Raw genomic sequence first — 22,759 nt, forward strand, 5'->3', positions numbered from 1 at the left:
AATATGCATTCAGTGTTTATTCAGGAAATTTTCAGACAGGGAACTGCCATCAGCATATTACCAGAATGTACCACTGGGACCTGATGATTGATTCTGCACATCATAAAAATAGCTAAGGAGATTTGCATTTGTGGCTGAATTATATTGTATAAAGGCAAGGTTGCTAATGCATACATTATCATGGCAAAGGCATAATTTTGTTTACATCGACCCTTCAGATGGTTGAGTTTGGAATTGAAATAGGCCGCCCAAAAATTAAAGTACTGGCTTTTGAATGGTCAGGTGACACCTTAGATCAGAGTTGGGGAACCTATGGTCATAAAAACATTGTTGGACTATATAGCATCCTTTGTTCCTGACCATTGCACATGCTGGCTGGGGCTGATGGGAGCTAAAGTCAAACAACATCTGGAGGACATCAAGCTTCCTATTTCTCTTCTAGGCACACAGAACAATGTACAAAAACCAGCCCCAAACTTCCTAAGAAAAATCTCTGAGCTTATAGAATGCTGATGGCTGGTGTCTCTCTCTTTCCATAGGCAAGAAAGGATCTAAAGAAAGCAGATGTCAGACGAACTGTAGTGGGTTTCACAGTATCCCTCTCATCTAGTTAAACCACTCATGAAGGAGTTGCAGGGTCATGCCAACTACCCTCTACCCCGATGAGCATGCAATTTTAGTGGGCAACTCTGTGCATGAAGATAACATTGCCTTTGGAGCAGCTCAGGGTACCTTCAGAAGGCCATGGAATATCATCACTGGGTGTGGAGCTACTCCCCAAATGTGTGATTTCAATGTCTGAAGACTTGAGGTTTTCACGAAGTCATGAACATTGAAATGATTGGCATTACCAATAAAGTCTATGGGTGCTCGAAATACAAAATGTTGTCTCAACCGTTTGGGGGTGTGGCAGAGAAGGAGAATGAAGGGCAGGGGCAGTTTATAGTAAGTATCTTGGATGGGGGATGAGAGATTGGGAGATGCCTTTCCCATTCCTAGAACTGCATCCACCCTCACAATATAGCTATTTAAATTATTTTCAGGTTTGGCAGTGACAGCCCTGTAGCACTGTCTAGCACAGCAGGGGAAGGACTCAAAACAAAAGTCCTTTAGTCTTTCTTAATTCCTCAGACTTAGACTGTGTACACAAGCAGAGTGGATTCAGTGCATCCCATGTGTGCAATTTTTTTTGGTGTCACCCACATGTTGTTGTCCTCATCCAAACGGTAGCCCATACTTCCTCCCATTTAATTCAGATTTTCCTGATCCACGGATAATGGAGTAAGGAAAACAACAACAAAAACAGAAAAATCACATTTTACCGTACAGTGGATGTACTGAAGTATACTGTGTGAAGAGGGTTTTAAAAAAATGCACGCGGTGATGTTTTGCTGCGTGACATCTATCACACTTCCTACTTTCACTGGTCAGGTGATCCTTGGTGGGTTGCTTGTGAGGCCTGGTGTGATGCACTGTCAGGCTTGAGGAATCCTCCCCCTGATGGCACCAAGAGGAAGGGAGGAAACAAGGAAGTTCTTACGTATGATTTAGTCAGTCATCATGGTAAAAGACAAATAATTTCAGTCATTCCTCCATAATGGAGTTGCTCGCACTGAGCTCCTCCCCGTTCCCCCTCTAGCAACAACACGTCTGTCCGTGAAGAATTGTCTCTGTGTTCTTTGTTCTTGCACCCTTAGCGAACGTAGCATTTTGGGAGAAGGGGGTGGGGTCAATGATGCTGTCCAGAGACATGTCAGCTAGCTCCTCTGCCTCTACTTCCCCTTCCCCTAACACTGTATAACTCTGCTGTTTGTCTGTCTGAGCTGTTATCTTTCTCAAAGCCCTGCTGTAAATCGAGACTGCCGCCCTCCTCTCTGGAAGCTACAGGAGAAGGGGGAGGAGACCTCCACTATTCCTCCTCCTCTTTAGTCCAGTCCCTGACATGCACTCATTTTGCGCAAATACAACCCATCAAGCAACTCCCATTAGTGTAGACAGGAAACTCTGAGACAGTTTAACGTAAAGTGCTCACATGTGGGCAAACATGCACAAAAGCACATACGAGGGGGGAAATTGTGCAATCTACATAATCACAGCCTTACCCTCTCCCCAAGTAGCTGAGCTGCACTATGACTAAGGAACATATTTGGGGGGGGGGCATACACTGCAAGATTTTGTTGCAGGTCCCATTTGTTTAGTCACATCTGCAAATTGAATTCTGATTTATCATTTTGTATAGATCACGTTATTAATTTTTGTGTAGGTGCCATCCATCACTCCAACCAAAACATGCAATTTCGTGCAATTTGTGTATCTCACCCCAATCTTTGCACAGTAAAATGTAAAAACGGATAGTAAAACAGCAGTCATATTTCTCTGACAGCCAGTGACTAATAGTCTGACCTCCTAAACTGCATTTACTGTTCACCAATGATTATGTCATTAGGAATGAATTAGATACTCAATGAGGGGAATCTCCAAATCTAGTCTGCCACAATGAAAATCTCAATTATCTGACTTGTAGGGGAAGCATCAGTATTTTTTTTAATAATAAAAAAGCATTGCTTTATCACTGGAGACTTTTATTTGCTATCATGGAAAAGAAATACTACCATGGAAATATTCTGAACAGCTCCAGAGTCTAGGACCAAAACCAATGTTTAGTCAGAATCTCATTTCTTTCAACTGTAATCCATTAATAGGAAGAGCTGTTTGACATTGGAACGGACACCTTCAGACACCTACAGGTTTTTAAGCAAAGGTTGGATGGTCAGTGATGCTTTAGTTGAGATACCTGCATTGCAGGGGGTTGGACTAAACGACCCTTGGGTTCCCTTGTAAGTTTTTTTGATTGTTTACTTTTTTCTTTCATAATGAAAATAATTTGAGTGTCATCTTTTTATACACAAGCCACTGAAGGCTAATTCTCCAGATTTCTACGTATAAGGTCCTTGCATTTATGCCCTAGTATGAACCACATATGAATATATTAACATATGATGGGCATGCAACAGGCTTCTCAAACAGATTTCTACTAGCCACGATGGCTATGCTCTGCCTCCACAGTCGCAAGCAGTAATACTTCTGATACCAGTTGCTGGAAACCGCTGGAGGGAAGAGTGCTCCTGTGCTGAGGTCCTGCTTGTGAGTCTTCCACAGGCATCTGGCTGGTCACTGTGCTGGACTAGATGAGCCATGGGCTGATCCAGCAGGCTCTTCTCATGTTCTCAAAAAGAACCGAGAGTCTTCTGACATCTTAAAGACCATCAAATACTTTGCGACATAAGCTTTAAGCTCTGTTCCATGCCCTATAAGCACAGGACATCTTTGCCTAGACTAGAGGCACTTTGGCCCACAGATTGCAGCAAAATAAGAGGGCAGTATCCAGTATTCTCTCTGTGTGATGGATGCATGGGGAAAAACTGTCCCATGAGCCCTTGCTGCAGGGAAGGAGGGGAAAGCCTGTGTAAGACTGCTTCCCCTGGAGCTCAGAGCCATTTTGCTTTGAGACCTTTAATCAAAAGCAGGCTATGGCTCTGCTCCAGTACACCTGATAGTCTCTGAAGTGTTGCAAGGCTCTCTGGTATTGCTGCGGCAACAGGGTACTTATTTTGCATTTACTGCATGTCAAATCACTCAAGGTGGTTATCAGTTTTAAAGAACTAAAACAAAATAAAAATAAAAAACACTGCAAAATAAAATACAAAAACTTGGAAGGGTTGTAGCTTAGTGGCAGAGCATCTTGCATATAGAAGGTCCCAGGTTGAATTCTTGATGTCTCCAGGTATGTCTGAAGAGTTGCTGCAGTGTATCCAACACTGAGTTATATGGACCAATGGTACAAGGCAGTTTCCTGTACCCCTAAAATAAATAGAACAACAGAACTCTCAGGTAGACTGATGGTCCTTTCAGGATTGACTATCATGGCTAGGAATACTTCATTTTTGCCTTCCTCCAGGTAAAAAGGTAGGTAAAGGACCCCTGGACGGTTAAGTTCAGTCAAAGGTGACTAGGGTTGCGGTGCTCATCTCGCGTTCAGGCCGAGGGAGCCGGCGTTTGTCCACAGACAGCTTTCTGGGTCATGTGGCCAGCATGACTAAACAGCTTCCAGCGCAATGGAACACCGTGACAGAAACCAGAGTGCATGGAAACGCCATTTACCTTCCCGCTGCAGTGGTACCTATTTATCTACTTGCACTGATGTGCTTTCAAACTTCTAAGTTGGCAGGAGCTGGGACAGAGCAATGGGAGCTCACTCCATCTTGGGGATTTGAACTGCCAAGCCAACCTTCCGATCGGCAAGCCCAAGACCACAGTTTAGACCACAGTGCCACCTGTTTCCCTTCCTTCAGGACACACACGTCTTCAGTAGCACCAGGAAAGCTGGAGAAAGGGCTGCCCATCTGCAATTGGTCACTAGACTTCTCACTATAGCCCCCTGGATGCACTTGTTGTACAAAGGGTCAATAAAGGGGCCCCACAGTTGGCCCCAGCCCTGAAGTTTCATGGCTCTTTCCAGCCCCTCACATGCTTAGGAAGACAGGAAGTTGCCTTATACTGCATCAGACCTTCTGAGCATAAAATTGGAGTTCAGTTATAATCTGACAACAGTTTTCTCACGACTCTTACAATGTGATTCAAATGTCCAGGCTCTCGCACTTTACCTTCCTTAACATACTTCCTGACGTGGAAGCTTTCCCCCATGTGGCACATTCCAACTTGCAAAATTTCCCACCAATATTCTGAGATGGTGCTATTTTGTGTGTGTGAACTGTATTGCGTGAATACCTGAATGTATAAATCTCTTCTCCTGTGTGGTTTTTTTGAAGCGATTAGGAAAAAATAGTAGGACGATTTCCAGATCTTTTGGTGGCTGCATCTCTAAGTGCCATGTTTCATGGAAGTGTTAACAGAATAATGCTTTGTGTCATGCGCTAGTTATTAGGTTCATAATGACTATAATACTGTCTTTGTAATATTTGCTAATACAGTAGAAAAATACAGTATGCTAATTGAGTGTTCTTTGAAGATTAGCTACTGCAAGGGGAAGTATGATCCAGTGCTAATATGGTAAAAATCTATTAAAAGCCACAACCTTGGTGCTTTAAAAGGAATTATTTTAACAGATTAAGAGTTGCTTGAAAGGGCTCCTCAAAGATCACATATATCATGGAAACGTTAGTTCTTCGAGTACATCTGTATCTGTGACATATTACAGTGCTTGCTGCCGGAAAGGACAATTCTCCTGATACAGTAAAGTGCCCTGCTTTGAAAATGTTTTAACCACGAGATGTATTTTATTATGTAAATGTACTACAACATGTGTCACCTGTCGAAGAGCTGCTCTTCAAGCATCTCTCTGAGCAGTTCATGGCTATCATGAACAAGGTCTTTAGTCACCATGATTTCTAAGCTGCAGCCAGCTTAAAATTACTCTTTTTTATTTCCTAGTTAGCTAATGGTCGACCCATTCCTTTAAGTGTTCGTAACTGCTGGATAAATGGGTCTTTGCCATGCACGTCTGTTTTGTATTGTTTTAGTTCTGATTCAAATTTATAGGCTGCTTTTTCTGTTTTTAACTTTATTTTAAACAATGACTTGAGATGCTTCTGTAGAAGCCGATTACTAATGAATGATGATGATCATGATAATAATAATTGCTCAAAAGCACGGGTGGGCAGACGTCATCCTTGGATCTACATAGCTTTTCCTTTCTTTTAAGACCAGGAGGCTGAGACCCCTCCAATCTGCAATGATTATTTTAAAGAAACCCAGCACACTGCCCACCTCTGAACTTTTTGTAACTGAAAGAACTTGAAAGCGGGGAGAAAAAAAATAAGGAATAAAGCGAAAGAAACAGGGAGAAAATATAGCACAGGAAGATGGAAAAGATAGGAAATTTGGGGAAATGAAAAAGCCAATGTGGGAGCAGGAAAAAATCCCGAGGTGCCTTGAAAAGAATGAGGGACCAGGGGATGTCCCCCCCCCCCCACCCTGGTATTTGGAGGAAGAGATTACCTGCCAATCAACTTGCCTTCCCTCACAAAGCCCTATGAAGCTCATTTTTGTGACTAGGATTTCCCTTCCTCTACAAAATGGCTATTACCCCTGTAAAATGATGCTGGGAGGTTCTATCTATATTTGCTGTATATTAAGGACCTTCACAAAATGGCTGTTGCTTCTAACCCATGTATTGTTAATCCATGTGTTATCTATTAATATTGATATATCTGCTTATCCTTCAGATAGCCTGGGGACCTGGGGTTGCTTGGCCTACCTGCAAAGCTCTGCAGTCCCTTGGGGCCTAGTGGAGCGAGTGAGGCCTTGTCTCCCCACCCTCTGAGGTGTTGCCTTCCTAACTTTTCCAAAAATCTGGTCATTTGATGTGAATCTTCTTCAAGGACGAGGTCTCCAGGGGGAGGGCAAAATTAATCCTGACAGGACCAAAGCTCCAAGGATATTGGGAACGGTAGTAGGACGCAGCAGAGATGTGTCCTGTGTTGCAGCGGCTGTTAAAATCGAGAAGAGAAGACAGAAGACTCAGAGAATGAAGGACAAGGCAACCGGCAGAAAAAGCTGAAAGGGTAGTCAGGGGCTTTGCCAAGCAGCCATTTGAAAGAGGGAGATCTCCATGGGCTACCAGGCCTAAGTTCTGCTGAAGGAGTCGCTTTAAGGTCTGAGGGCGACTGGAGCTGCTGAACGCTGAATTGCCTTTGGAAAGAGCTCCTTGCCGCGGCCCGGGAGAAGCGGGAAGTTTGTGTCATTTTCTGCTTCTTTTTTATCTTTACTATTTATCTACTTCTTTTTTAGAAAACTACCTAGCTCCTTGTTAAATCCCATATGCCCAACTGCACAAAAACTTGTTTCACAGTGCATAATTTTTATTTTTGACAGAGCACAAAATGTGTCAAGCTGCATGTTAGAATAAACCCTGGAAGGATGGTATTAAGAAATGTAATAGTTTAAAGACAGACACACACACACAGACACACACACACACACACACACACACACACACAGAGGAAGGGAGAGAGTGTGTGAGAGAAATAATGAAATAAATTGTGCCAATATTTAGTTTTGTGGGGATGACCACAGGACAGAACAAGTCAGTCAGATATGCTTAATTGACATGAGTTGTTCTTCCACCTTCATGAACTGAAATAAGTATTATTATTATTATTTATTTTATTCCCCCTTCATGAACTGACATAAGTATTACTACTACTACTACTACTACTACTACTACCACCCCAAGGTCCAAGGGCAGGTTACAACAACTAAAACACAATATAAAAAATGGTTTAAAACAAGTTACAATTAATGAAATAAGGTGGTTCCTAAGAATATACATCTCAGCTGTCAAAAATCAGTGCATCTCCAGCATTTGCCAGTAGCTGTATAATGAAGGTGCCACACATACTTCTGTGAGAAATAAATTCCATAACTTAGGGGCTGTCACAGGGAATGCTCTATCCTAAGTCGCCACCACACCGAGTCTCTGAGGGTGGTGGGACACAAAGATGGCCCCTTTCCTTTCCTGATCTTAGCACCCAAGAAGGTCTGTAGAGAAGGAGACAGCCTTTCATATTTTTTTTGGATCTGAGTATTAAACACGAACATGATTACCTGGAATTGGGCCCAGAAACAAACCAGTGCAACTGTTTTAAAACTGTTTTAAAACGAGATGTGAATCCCTGCCAGATAGCTTCTGAGTCTTCTTCAAGAGCAGCCCCACATAGAGCGTATTACAATATTGCAATCTGTAAGTTACCAGAGCATAGAATCATAGAATTGTCGAGTTAGAAGGGACCCTGAGGATCATCTGGTCCAACCCCCTGCAATGCAGGAATCTCAACTAAAGCATCCATGGCAGAAGACCATCCAACCTCTGCTTAAAAACCTCCAATGAAGGACACCATCTTCATAGGGAGTCAGTTCAACTGCATGGAGTACAGTGGTCAAGTAATCTCTGTCCAAAAGCACGCTAGGTGGTAAACCAGCCAGAGCTGAAAAAAGGCACCACCAAGGGCACCTGACAGTCTAGTGACAGTGTTGAATCTAGGAGTACTCCAAAGCTGAAGACCTGCTTCTTCCAGGTGAATGCAGTCTTATCCAGGCTGTCTCCTCACCTTCTGGACGTGGGAACTTGGAACACATAGCAACTCCATCTTGGGATTCAGCTTCAGTTTCTTGGCCGACATCCAATTCATCACTGCCTCCAAGCACTGGTCTAACACCTCAACTGCCTCTCCTGATTCTGCTGGAACAAAGAGATGTGCATCATCTGCACAGTGAGTACCATAAAAGCAATATATCAGAACTTTTAAAGAGTGGTCATTTTCACCTGCTCACATAGTTTATATTCTTTAGTGCTAAAACATGTTTTGCATATGCTCATTGAACCCAAGGGTTGGGGAGGGGGAACGGTTGGCTGTAAAGGCATAGCTGTCAACTTTCCCCTTTTTTTAAGGGAGATTCCCTTATTCCGAATAGGATTCCTCGCAAGAAAAGGGAAAGGTTGACAGCCATGGTAAAGGTGGGAAACCAGCCATCCCTTGGTCATTTCTTTAAAATATCCCACATATCTTATCTGATGGTTTGGATAATTGTACGCCCTTGCCCTGTGGTGATCCAGCTATTGCAGCCATGAGTCATGGCGACCCATAGATGTATGTAAAGCCTGTGAAAAACCTGCTCTTCAAGTGACATGAGATGTTTGAAAGTGGCAAAGTCACAAGGGCAGCCAACACATGATGATGATGAACTGCAACTCTTATCATCCCTGATAATTGGCAACACTGGCTGGGGCTGATGGGAGTTCTAGTCCAACAATATCTTTGAGACTAGAGACACCATGCTGGTTATTCCTGCAATAAGTGGTCATCTGTTTCCATACCCAGCGAAGCAACAATGTGTCTTTCGAACATATGGAAAAGTGATGATTTCCTCTGTAAAATGTCATAGGTCTATATTCTCTAATTTAAATGCATCCCATAGACGGAATTATAAAATCACCTGAGGACTCTTGTGGTATGGAAAAAGGCTATGGAGGCAGTCAAACTAATGTCTGCAATAAGCTATAAAAACTGAGACGCATTTTTTAAAAAAGGGAATCTGGATGAATCGTTCTTCAGTCCCAAATATGGTTTCTGCTGATGAGAGCATTAGGAATTTCTGTCTGGTATGTGCGTGTGATGGCTTAGCTGTTTGGCCATTATACAATGTTCATCAGAGAAATCCACACATTTTCCTGGGCTAAATATTCAAACACATTCTTTTGAAAAGATTGATTCCTGCTCGGTTGCAGCATAGTTCATCATCTTCTTAGCGCGGGAATGAATAGATGGTCGTCTCTTTCTCATCTCAACAATTGTAAGCCTGTATTTGGCTAGCAACGGGGCTTGCTGGATGAAGCCTGACTGCTTCGCATTCAGTTCCTTTGTTAGTGCCAGCAAACGATATAGTAGTGTTAAGTAGGGTTCTTTTCTCCCCCCTTCAAGATACAAGAATAAACATCAGTAGCATCTGTCCAAAATATATGCATTGTGGACATTCTCACACAAAGCGATGTATAATAGCTTTACACTTTCAGCAAAGCATAGGGAGAATTGGCACGTGTCAATGCTTTTATATACAATACTTCTAAAAAAGAAGGGGGGGGAACAAGACCTTGCCTAGCAAACCCCGATAGAACTTTATACAGGTACAATTCTAATATTAATCCTGGGATTCTATGTGGTGTTGCAAGGAATTGCATGCCAAACATCTTGATACACCACATTCTTCCTTCTCCAAAGTTGCTGCATGGTGTCATTTATTTATTATAAGAAATCCCAGATTCTTTCATTATGCTAGAGAAAACTTGAACCTGTGCAGAGTACAGCCCCATCTGAACTAGGGTCTAAATTCAACAGTGCCAACTGTACCAACTTTTAATGGAGGCTAAGAACTGTTTCTGTTCTGCAAGGCCAGTGTCAGCACCTGCCAGGCATACTTTGGCAAAGGGCCCACTACTGATGCCTACTGGTCTCATCCTACATTTTGTTATCCAGATTTGGTTACCACCAGACAGTTGGCTCTCTCTAGCCATCATTTTAATTTCCCACATACAGAGCCAGGCCATTGGTCCATCTAGCTAAATATTGGCTATGCTGGGGTTTTTCATTCTTTCTACTCCCAGGGCCCTCTGCAGACAACTGAAATTACTGAAGCACACCAGTCACAAAGTAGAAGTTGCAGGCAGAGTTTAGCATAATCAGCTTGTAGTTATTGAAATAATTTTCTGCTGCTCTCTAATCCATCTTTGGAAATTGCTAAATTCTTTGCCACAGCATTTTCCTTGTGGCAAGGAGTTTCACAGCTCAGCTTTCCTCAAGCTAAGCACAGACATTTGTTTTAGAGGTATTGTGACTCCCCATTTTAGGCAGAATTTGCAGGTCCAGAGGCTCTAAGTGGAGAAAACTTATTCTTTCATATTTTTCATTTCGCACCCCCACGTGCTTTTCAGTGAATTTTTACCCATATCCTGTAATTTCTTCTCCCATTCTCCTTTCACACTCCATTTCTGTCTTTTACACACATAGGAGGACTCAGGGGTTCTGGGGACTGGTAGTGAGCATATTTGCAAGCTATGGTTCTGAGAGTGCCGGCCCTTGCCCCAAATCCACCTGGAGGAATCTGCCTTTGCTTCAAGAGACACATGACTATTTTGGTTGCATGTTAACATTGCTTTCTGATATATGCGTCAAATATATATGCTAATTCTGTGTTTGTGTGTGTATCTATCTATCTATCTATCTATCTATATGAAGCTCAGTATCTAATATTTATTATGGCAGGCGAGAATAATGTGTCAGTTGGCAAATTCTGGTTGTGGTGTGTGCAGAATGGAAGCCCTCTCAAAGTCTAGCTTTAAAATCCGCTTGATAGCAATTTCCCTTTCTCTGCAACAATAACTCTACGATATGCATGAAGGAGTTAATATTTACCAAGGTGTAGCAGACAGAGGGAAAATAAAATGTTATAGCTGAAAGTATCTAATGCGCCTGTTTCATAGACGAGTAATTTAAATATGTTTGGAACTGCTAGCATTTCCAAGAAGTCTGGAAAATTCCTTCCTTCTGTCAAGCTCATGAAACCTATAAGTTACTGCTGCCTTCACCTCTTTCTCTCTCTCTCCCTCTCTCTCCACATTTCCTAGCATTCTGGTGCTTTTATGCAGTTGCTAAACTAGTTCTAAATATATATACTTTATTCTGAAGAATGGGAAATGCATATGCGTTAGGAAAGTGGAATTAAGCTCTGAAACGTTTAAACACTAGCATGCTACGAAAAGCATGCCACTACACAAACAAGAGAAATGCCATTTATGGCTAGTCTAAGGGTGGGGGAACCTGTGTCTCTCCTGATGTCCTGACCACATAGCACCAGTCTTGAAAGACCTACACTGGCTCCCAGTACGTTTCCGAGCACAATTCAAAGTGTTGGTGCCGACCTTTAAAGCCCTAAACGGCCTCAGCCCAGTATACCTGAAGGAGTGTCTCCATCCCCATCTTTCTGCCCAGAGACTGAGGTCCAGTGCCGAGGGCCTTCTGGCGGTTCCCTTGCTGCGAGAAGCCAAGTTACAGGGAACCAGGCAGAGGGCTTTCTCAGTAGTGGCACCCTCCCTGTGGAACGCCCTCCCACCAGATGTCAAAGAGAAAAACAACTACCAGACTTTTAGAAGACATCTGAAGGCAGCCCTGTTTAGGGACACTTTTAATGTTTAATAGAATATTGTATTTTAATATATTGTTGGAAGCCGCCCAGAGTGGCTGGGGAAACCTAGCCAGATGGGCGGGGTATAAATAATAAATTATTATTGTTGTTGTTGTTGGACTCCAGCTCCCATAATGCCTAGCTAGTATGGCCAATGGTCAGGGATGGTGGGAATTGTAGTTCTACAACATCTGGCGGTTTCCCAACCATGAACTACTTAGTACCTCTGATTTCTCATGTCCCCCCCCAATTTCCTTTTGAAAAGGATGGAAGTATATAATTTCTGGCACATTCAGTTTGTAAATATCTTTGAACATGTTAGGAACAGTTAATTTATGTAGCAGAACTCCCAGTGTGAAGGATTTCAGCTAATGCGTTTGTCTGACCCCTAGATTCCCATATAAACCGCAGTTTGTATCCATCTAGTTACTCAGCTACCTCAGAGAATTTAAATATATGTGCCATTGCCTCCATAGTTTTTTAAAAATGTGCTTGATAGCCTGCTCATATACATATCCCAATAATAAACTCATAGAGACATTATGAAAATCAAATCTTGTTTATTTGCAATTCCCCAATCTTCCCCATCAACAAAACAAAACAATAGATGCAAATAATTTTTTCTCCCAACAAACCATCTTCAGCTAGTTTTATTCTGTGGGCTTTTTTTTTCTTCCAAGGAGCAGGAAAATTACATAAGTGACAATGCCAGAATGTCTAGATTTATTACTTTTTTTAATTTTCTGTTTATGCTGGCAATGAGTGAAAAAATAAAATTTTGTAATTTTGAGGAGAGAATAATGTACTTTTTTATTAAAACAGAAATGACACACTGCTGCATATCTAACGAGATTTAGTGTTTTTATTAGTTATAACTGTTTTAATACCTCACTAACTATTGTATCCTCCCTTAAGGCTTTCATTGTTCTCATATGCTAGAAACAAATTGATAATTCAGAAAAAAATAAAGTATTTCTTAGTTGTTTGCTAACAGCAGAATAGCAATCAGTCACCACAGGGTTACCACAATGGGCATCATTATATCTGGAACCTTATCAATTTCACTATATGGGTAAGTATTATTGCTGCATACCGGAACTCCTTTGGTGTTATTGCTTAATTTTAATTGTGATTGTAAAATGTGAAAAATGTGGATATTTAAACAACAATTAAACACCTGCTATACTTGTTGTGCGTTGGCATTTAAAGATATATTGAGTGTTTAAAAATCTGCTGATTCAGATATGAGGCTGAACAAAATAAAGGGGAGGGGGAGTCATTTCAGAACCAATGTTTGCATAAGGCGGTGGTACATAGCAGGGACGTTTTAATTGAGTCAGATCTCTGCCACAAGTTCCACAACAGACATTTCAAAAGGCACATTTTAACATCATGCTGCTTCTCTGTACAGCTTCCGTTATGGTGCCAGTTCCCCATAGCTCCCAATAATCCTTCTCTCATCTGTGCTTGTCCCACTGACATTGTGTTAATGGAAAGCCTTGCACTGGGAAACACCTGCCCAGCATTAACCAGATGTTAATGGGGGAAACATTGGAAAGTCAAGTTACTGAGAAGCAAAAATGTGCAAAACCGTGGAGGGGTAGTAAATTTCAATTGATTTCTTGTCAAGGCTTCTTCCATTTCAGAGTCCAAATCAAATTTTAAAGGCACAGGAACAACCGTAATATTTCTAGGCTATATTAGGCCTCTGGAAACAACAGTAATGCTGTTGATAAGAAGAATAGACTAGACTTTGGCAGAAAAGGAGAAAAGTGTGATGCTGCCTTATATCTTCAGTTCAGTATCAAAAGCTACCTCCTCTGTCAGTGGCATTATTCTCCTGAATACCAGTTGCTAGGAATCATAGGTTAGAAAAGTGCTATTGTACTCAGGTCCTGCTTTTGGGATTCCCATAAGGATCTGTTTGATTGCCATGAGAACAGGACGCTGGACTAGGTGGGCCATTGACCTGATCTAGCCAGGAACCCTCTTAAGTTCTTTAATTTGTAATAGCAATTTAAGGGTTTCTCGGGAAATGAGCCCACACTGCGCAGTGACAAAAGCCCTAATGTGCTATGGACCAGCACGATCACAAATGGGAGCACGGGAAGCTGTGCCACGCCATGCCAGGCTATCTGTTCATCTAAACCAGGACTGTCAACTCTGACTGGCAGTGGCTTTCTAGGGTCTTGGGCAGAAATAAGAACGTAAGGTAACCCCTGCTCTTGGATCCAACAAAGGCCTATTTAGTCCAGCATTCTGTTCCCACACTGGCCAACCAGATGGCTGCGCAGGATGTGAACCAACACTCTCTGGCTCATTTCGCTCAGTGAGTGGTATTCAGAATCATGCTGCAGAAATTTAACTCCCAGCATCTCTTGATAAAGAAGAATTATGCGGCAGAGATCACTGCCAGCTTGGACAGCTTTGAAAGGTGTTAGACAAATTCATGGAGGATGGGTGTGAATGGTTACTAGTCACAATGGCACTTACGTCCAGTATCAAATCCTCTTTTATCTAGAGATGCTGGAGCCAGAGACTGTGCACTGTGTTCTACTCAGCATATACTCCCAGGTAATGCTGGTACTAGTGCACTTGAGTCTCTCCCACAAAATACTTACAGTTTGGAAGTGACTATGTTGGACCGCATGTGACCCGGATACTCTGGAGCACCGACTGGACACAGGGAGGCAAATGCCAATTCAGGTTTAAAGCAGAGTTTATTTGGTTTGCATATGAAAATCAAATGGCGCAGAGCAATACATTGCAATCTGCACACCCGAATCAGGGTGCGCCCACTTTTTATAGACTATACAAATAAACAGAGAGTGAAACTCTACATTCTTATCCAATCAGGCTCTAACATTCCATGTTTCTCCTTTTGAAGGTTAACACTTCTTAATTTACTCCTTCTTTGTTTGTCTGCCTGATATGGCCTTGGGGTGGGGCAGGACCAGGACTGGGACCTTCTTTTAAGTCCATTGTGGTCAGCGGTAGACTAGAGAGAGCTGGAAATACTTGATAGGATTGTATTTCTCTGGGTAGCATCCTATTTTGAAGGCTCCACAGTTAGTTACTGTGGAGGCAGATTGCTCTTCAAGTATCTCACCACGAAGAGAATCATTAAAATATAATATTCCTGTCTTATATAATATCTTGGCTAGCAGAAAGTATTCTGTCAATCTTCAGTAATGGCTTGTGTCATGTTGGAACCACTAGGGAGAGAAAAGGGGTTTATCTGTAAAGGTTTGAGAGTATCTCCTATACTTCCAATGTGTGTCATAGAAAGAGATAATTAAATATAGAACAAATAGCAGGAAAGTGAATTACCGGTAGGTCCTATCATCCCTCTGAGGGATTACCTTTACCTTTACCCATTCACACACACACACACACACACACACACACACACACCCCACATGTGCTCATGAAAGCTTCCAGACTGACAGCTCTGGAAACAGAGCTGCTCATTTAATCCACACAAAGGGCTTAATGCTGTCCTAAATGGTGCAGGTTCTCTTATTTTCTTTTCTCCCTTTTCTTTTCTCTAGTACAGCAGAGGGACAGTAGTCAGGAGAGAGACAGTTGTAGAGCATACATGACAATTAGCATGATAAAAGATGCCTTAATCACCCAATTGATGGATTTTATATTGCTAATATTCGTTACAGTATTGCCATTGTACAGCATTTCACTGTGATGTTCTCCGATGCCACTCTAATGTAGGGAATTCTGCAATGCTGGAAAATCTTAATGTGTGTGTAAATACTATAAAGCTATGAAGACCACAGTTGTGGGCTAAAACAATGCTGTCTAGCTCCTAATAAGGGCAAGGAAACCTGGTACCTTTCAGATATTCAGGTGCTTGGCAGGTGAGTGCCCCTGCTCTCTCTTGTCAAATTGGCCTGCTAACCAGAAAATGTACCCCACTCTTCTAGGACCATGGCTTTAAAAAGTAGTGTTGCACCATTCACTGACTAAGCCCTATCTTCATCTATCTTCTGGTGCTGCTACTTCACATAGGTTCCTTCCCCTGTGGCATGGCAAAGCGAGATCTGCTTACCTTACTTATTGCTATATATCTTATATTTAAAGTTGATACTTTCTTCCGTCCCTTCATTTAAATATGTATCAAAGGCAGCATTATATTTCCTTTTGAGGCTTAAGCCTTTATAGAAGCCTAAGCCCCAAAACTGTTACAGTAATATGTGACCTATTCCATTTATTTATCTGCTCCTGGGTCAATGCTTGGCCGTGTTGAAAAGGATAAAGATCAAAAGCATCATCGTTTGCTCAATAATACATCAAGGCCTAAAAGTCATCACAGGGGAAAAATCCATTTCTGAGGTCTGCGATCAGTTTATAATAATTAATTATGAATATTCTCATAAAATTTGTTCTTTCCAAGAGGTACTTGTGTGTTTGATATTTATGCAGTACAGTTTGCAAAGCGTATGAGCTCTATACTGTAACTTTAGTTCTATAGCCAAGTATTTGTACCTTGTACAGAATCACAGAGCTGGAAAACATCATGATGCGTTAGACAGGATGCAGGAAATGCATTTAATTTTTTCAGTATTGAAATGGAAGTCAACTTCAAAATAAATATTGCTCCTTTATGCAACTTTTTGTGTGATTTGCAAGGAATGCTCCTGTCCAGCTAAGAGACATTTTTGGAAAATTGTTGCCTGGGATCGTGCTGTGTGTGTGTACATATGCAAAACAGCAACAACAATCAAATATAGTGACAATTTTCAAGGGACATTTGAATTGAGAGTATCTCCTATACTTCCAATGTGTTTCCTGAAAAAGTGGTGATGTTGATAGTGATGGGTGAATTCTCCCAGACCTGATTTTTATTTGGGCCAGCAATTATGAGCAATAGTGGATAGAGAGTTCTACATCCTCTCTTAATTGTTGCCCTCCATAAGTCGCTCAGTTGCTGAAAGTTTCTGCAGCATCGCAGTGATTGAGAAGGGATACTTCTCTTCCAACTGGTAACAGCGGAAGTGGCAACAGGGTGAGGAGAAGAGGTTACTCTCTTTCCCCCTTTTTTTCCAGGGCAGCAGCAGAATGGAGTGTAGGTAGCTTGACTTCTCTTTATCCCCTTCCTGCTGGTGCCTAGAATGCTGCTATGGCAATATTCCAGAAGCAATGGGAAGTGTAATTTTCCCAGGATACCCAATGCTTATGCTAATATCAGACGTCCTGGGAGCTAAATGCTGCTGCCATGGGTCATAGAGACTAATCTCCGTCATGCCCTACTTGTTGCCACTATGAAGCAGGATGCAGCAGAATCAGAGAGAGAGAGAGAGAGAGAGAGAGAGAGAGAAAGAGAGAGAGAGAGACTACCCCTGTTTTGTTCTTGCTGCTGCAACCCCCCTAGCCACCATGTTAACAGCTAGGTGAGTGATGGTTGGTTGGTTTATTTGGTTTGGATGATAATGATTGCATCATATTGAAATCAAGAATTACATGTTACTGTCATTTGTATCCTATACCAAGGAATTATGAACTTGAAGGTTATGTCGATGAAACGTGAAAAGCCAATGCCATAAAATGGCCTATTATTATTATTATTATTATTATTATTATTATTATTGATTGTGCTTCGCCACAATCAAACCAGGGTCTGAAAGATAACAAACCCCTTTCATTTAGTTTGGATTTATGCTGTGACCCAATTGCCCTAGACATTTAACATGCACAGTGAATTACTTGCCTTTTATGCACCAAAGTAAGGATGATAATCCTTTCTGTTAAGTGTGCTGCTTGGTACATAATAATACCATAACGTTTATAAGTGCTGTAATTTGTCAAAGGTAACAGAGTGGTCTCAGATTATTTTATCTTTTGGGAATGAAGATCCACTGGTGACTTGTCCTCAGCATTTAAGCGAATAAAGATAATTCCTCCACAGGGCAAAGCTGAGGAGACAGTAAAAACAGATATAGCTGGGGAAAGGACAACAACTTCTAAGAGATACTTCAAAAGTTAGAGGTACTTTGTATTTTATGGTGGCCGTGTCAGAATTGGAGCCAAGAACCAATTCCATATGGACATGAGGGCAAATCTGTAATACGGTCATAGATCAGCATAAAAGGGTGGGATACAGTCATTTAAAATCTGAAAAGTGTTTTTGGAAAGCTGAAAGGTATTAAAACAGAAGGTAAATATGAAAGTCTATAAGAATTTAAAAGAAGCTAAAAGAGTCTAAAAGAAGGGATAGGAGCGTTGGGTGTGTGTGGAGGAGCATAAAAGGTTGATACAGAAAAGACTTTAACTATCAATTTACAGAGCACTCTAATATGTTTATTAAATCTGGTTTGTGGCACAGGTCCTGATATGTGTGCTACTGGTGTCTTCTGGTTGCTGATATTTTAGTTTTCAATATCAGGACTTGGTCCGACGCTCTGTAGGTCCTGGACCTGATGGAGGTCAGGCAGAGCTGCAACTGGTGTCACATCATAAAGCACTGACCAAAAGACAGGGAAACCAGCCATACTGCTAAGTATCTGGGGTTTTCCACAGCATATCCCGCCCAGCTGACTGGGTTTCCCCAGCCACTCTGGGTGGCTTACAACATATATAAAAACACAACAAAACATCAACCATTACAAAACCATTACCCTATACAAGCAACAATCAAACCAATAAATCAATAGAAACCAAATAACAATAATAATAATAACAATAATAACAAACAGTTTACACTTATACCCGAATTGAAATAACCACCAACCACAACTAAACATTAAACCAACACCAACCCGACAAAAATAAAGCAGAGGAACCAAAATTAGAACCGTTTAAAACATTTTAAAACATTTCAGCCAGTTGCCCCAACCCAAGAGTTGTTCCAGCAATATCCTTCTGGCCTCGCAGGAGCCTCTTTTAGCTGTTCAAGGTGAGTCTGGGCCCCGCCCCCTAGGCCAGGTGGAAATGGGCCTTGCAGCAGGGAGCTGTCTTCGTTCCAGCACTCATGGTAGTAGCCTATAGTGTGTTATTCCCCAATCCCTATAAAATACTTACAGTTCAGGCTTGATCACCTGCCTGTTCAACTAACTGCTTCCTGTGATATACCACATTCTCCTTAGCTGCCTTGCTTCTATGCCCCTTGGGAAAAGCTTTGTGCATTTTAAGAAAGCAATTGCACTGACTGTTTTTACCATATTTTGCAAATAAACTGGAGTGCCCAGAGAAAGCAGGACAAAACTGTTTTCATGAATAATTGCATGGAGAGTCTCGACATTACTGTTAGGGAACTGGGGGCTGTCCAGATATCGTTGGGCTACAGTTCTCATCCTCCATGACCATTGGCCATGCTGGTTGGGGCTGATGGGATCCAACGGTATCTGGCGGTCCCCCTTTTCTGCTCTACCTGATAAGGCTGGATACAGATGATGAATGGCTTTGTTGTTAACAGCTGGAGTCTGACTAGGAAGCACATGTTCCTTTTTTGGGAGCACTGACATGGAAGCCACATTGCCTGTCACTCTCACCCCAGTTATAAAAGCATTTCCTTTCATGCATGCTCCAAAACCCATTTTACTGGTGGGTGGGTGTGCCTTCTCCTCTCTTCCAACTGTTATTCCGGCACACATGGCACTGTAGCTTTTACCACTCAACTGCGGTTCAGAAATTACTTATCCCATACACATCCCACACACATTATTAATTGGCCCCAAACTTCTCTCTAGATCATGGGTAGGCAAACGAAGGCCCGGGGACTGGATCCAGCCCAATCACCTTCTAAATCCGGGCCACAGACGGTCTGGGAATCAGCATGTTTTTACATGAGTAGAATGTGTCCTTTTATTTAAAATGCATCTCTGGGTTATTTGTGGGGCCCGCCTGGTGTTCTTACATGAGTAGAATGTGTGCTTTTATTTAAAATGCATCTGGGTTATTTGTGGGCCATAGGAATTCGTTATTATTATTTTTCAAAATATAGTCCGGCCCCCCACAAGGTCTGAGGGACAGTGGACCGGCCCTCTGCTGAAAAAGTTTGCTGCCCCATGCTCTAGACAATCCTCAAACAGAGGACTCTCCTCCGACAGTCCTTCAAACTAGAGGGCTGTTCACTGTAGGATACATGGTCACCTTAGGAGCTGAGAATTGTAGATCATAGATCATAGAATTGTAAAGTTGGAAGTGACCCTGAGGATCATCTAGTCCAATCCCCTGCAATGCAGGAATAGGCAGCTGCCCCATGGAGGGATCGAACCTGCAACCTTGGTGTTATCAACACCATGCGCTACCCAGCTGAGCTATCCATTTAGATTCTAACAGGGTGGGCAGCAGGGAAATGGTAACACACTGCTACTGATGGGTTAATCTATCCATTTCGGTTTTGGTTTCTTATTTTCCAGTCATAAGTTCAGCCCTCTATATTTCCATATTACATTACATTTCTTTTCTTTTTTCATTTTAAAGTCCTGATGAAAGATCACCAACATTTTAGTGTGAATTTCTTCTAATGCATGCCTTTTCTGTAGGCAGTTTTGCTAAATACACACATTTTTGCAAAGCAATTTCTTCCTCTACAATGCATTTTTATATGTGTGTTTGTTTGTTTGTTTTTTACTAATATATGCCAGTCCCTGTCCAATCTATACCCATAGAATCTTGCCTGGCTTAGGCATCGCAGCTTGGATCTCTGTATTTGGCTTATTTGGCCTTTTTCTGGCAGTTACTTTTCAGCTGATATGTGGGACATGAACCAGTTCCCTTTTTCTAAAGGCACAATACAGCGGTGTCAGGTACTACCTTTTGCATTGATTTTAAAAAACATTTTGTTTTGATGTTGTAACCCACCCTGGGACTTTGGGGTGACATGTGAGTAAATCATTATCATCATCATCATCATCATCATCATCATACAAAGCTGGGGGTACGGTGCAGTTTAAAGTACAGGATAGGTAAGCCAGTAGATTTTCCACCTTTCCACCTTTTTTCTGTTTCCTCTATCCCAAACCAATTTTAAAAGCATGGGGGTTTTTTTTGTCTCCTGGCAGGATGGATTATTAATAGTGGTGCTCATGTGGAAGACCCCTTCTCCTGTTTCGAGGGGGGGGGACCACAGGCAGCCAGGGAAGCCTTTCTCATCCCTGCCTTCCCACCCACTGAGGCTGCATTTTAAATCTCCTTTCCACCCTGCTGGTTTAATACAGGTTCCATGGCAAGACAGACTCAGGTAGTCTGATCTGGTCCTGAAGTGTTCAAATAATTTCCTTTCTCTTCACAGGAGAATCTATTATTTGCATTGCAGGAAAGACAGACTTGAAAGTACCTGTATATTTCTGCCCTCACTACAGATACACAAGTTAAGGTTCCGCTTGTGGGTGGTCCTTTCTTTCCTTTGTGGCTATGAGATTTTTCATAAGTTATACTGGCACATTCTCCCCTCTTTTTCCCTTACCCTTCAATTTATTTATTTTTTTGTTCATATCCCATTCAATTCGAAATATTATTACCGTTGCAAACAAGGAAAATGTGTTTATCAGAAACTGCAAACTCCTTTAGGGCCTCATAGGATTAATCACGGTTATAAAGTTTTATTAAACACAATTTTTGTTTAATGACAAGCTCCACCAGTCCTTCCCATTCCAAACCAATCCTGTCCTAAGGGTGTATCTAGCATAGCAGATTGTTTTCAACAGACTCTCAAGTCAATCCCTATTACTTTGTCATGCACAGAGATATTTTTCTTCCTGGATAATTTGAACTTCCTTAAAAATCACATCTGTTTCATACTTTATTTATTTGTAATTTAAATCCTTAAATTGAATCTTTCATTACTAACATCTGGGCTTGAAATGCAGCCCACTTGAAAAAAAATACGAATTTTATTTTATTTGTAGTCAGACCCCTCCCTTTCACTCGGTTGCATTGGTACAAACATTCCCTGGCCAGAGGCAAAACAGCCGGGTATCTTAAAGCTGTGATGTCGTATCACGTGTATTATGGCTCACTTGAACGTCCCTGAAGTGACTGGCAATTTGCCCAGAATTAGACTGAATGCAAGTAATAAGCTGTAGAAATTCCACAATATTGACAATTAGATATCTCTATACAGCAGCAGCTGTGTATTGTTCTCATGGTATATTCCTCTCAAAGCACCTCCTAAAAAGGAGGAGGGGGAAAAAATCCTGGCAGAAGGTTTGTAGGCAGTAGAAAGGTAATATACATTGTAGGAAATATCTCAAATTCAGATTAATAGGGATGTTTCGATTAGTACCATTTTCTACAATGGAAATCATGGCTGAAAGAAAATGCCAGAGAGAGTCTTGTGTTTATAGCAGCACATCTGTACAGGATAATTACTATATTTTTAGCATTTTTAGAGGAAGATACCTACTCTGATTTCCATTAATTGGGAAGTCAAGAAATTTTAATCAGGAGTGCCTTCAGATGCTCATCTGGGAAAGATGACTCCCCAGGCCTTTTGAGATTTGCTTGGGGAGAGGAAAAAATCTTTAGCACCCTTACACAGATACGTCTCAGAAATACGTATTCTGGAGAGAGTTTATTCAATGGGAATATGTTTAATTTTTCACCTGTTACTAGATTATCCCAGATTGTGTGGAAGGAGTCATTAATTTTTTTTAAGAACTACCATTTATGCAGTCCCTTTGCCTCAAAGTCTGTTTGCCAGTTTCTTCCGCAGAAAATGAATTAATTGAGCATATATTTTACTCACAAGACACAGCAGCCCACAATGAAAACATCCTAATATTTTTTTAAACAACGCTATTGAAGTTTGCATTATGAACTACTAATCTTTGATATTTTGCCCAGTGAATATAAATGGAGCATGTTTTTCCTCTAGTATTCAGCATGTCAAACTTTGTTTTTTTCTATCTATTTATATTATATGAGAAATGATAATTTTATTATCAAGTAGGCTGCAATTTTTTTTGCAGAGTTACCATAAAGCGGAGACAACAATGAGATGTCAAGTTTTATATTGCAGATGCTAATTTATCAAGCTAATTACTAA

The 22,759-nt window shown here is 41.5% G+C and overlaps 2 long non-coding RNA genes across 3 annotated transcripts in view; both read left to right on the forward strand.

Moving 5' to 3' along the window:
* The window catches only part of LOC308459565, a 43,555-nt gene extending 42,883 nt beyond the window's left edge, over positions 1-672 (forward strand). Inside the window, exon 8 of the long non-coding RNA XR_013978154.1 lies at positions 540-672. This is a non-coding gene — a long non-coding RNA (uncharacterized lncRNA). The remainder of the gene's footprint in view (positions 1-539) is intronic.
* Positions 673-6,662: 5,990 nt separating this feature from the next.
* LOC308459600 overlaps positions 6,663-22,759 on the forward strand; it is a 66,704-nt gene continuing 50,607 nt past the window's right edge. The window contains exons 1-3 of one of the 2 annotated variants that reach the window (XR_013978209.1): positions 6,663-6,753; positions 8,097-8,295; positions 10,587-10,732. This is a non-coding gene — a long non-coding RNA (uncharacterized lncRNA). Of the gene's footprint in view, positions 6,754-8,096; positions 8,296-10,586; positions 10,733-22,759 lie in introns of those variants that run through there. The other variant, XR_013978208.1, reaches the window with a different exon arrangement.

Source organism: Podarcis pityusensis (assembly GCF_964106645.2).
Source record: "Podarcis pityusensis genome assembly, chromosome: 12".
Lineage (NCBI taxonomy): Eukaryota > Metazoa > Chordata > Lepidosauria > Squamata > Lacertidae > Podarcis > Podarcis pityusensis.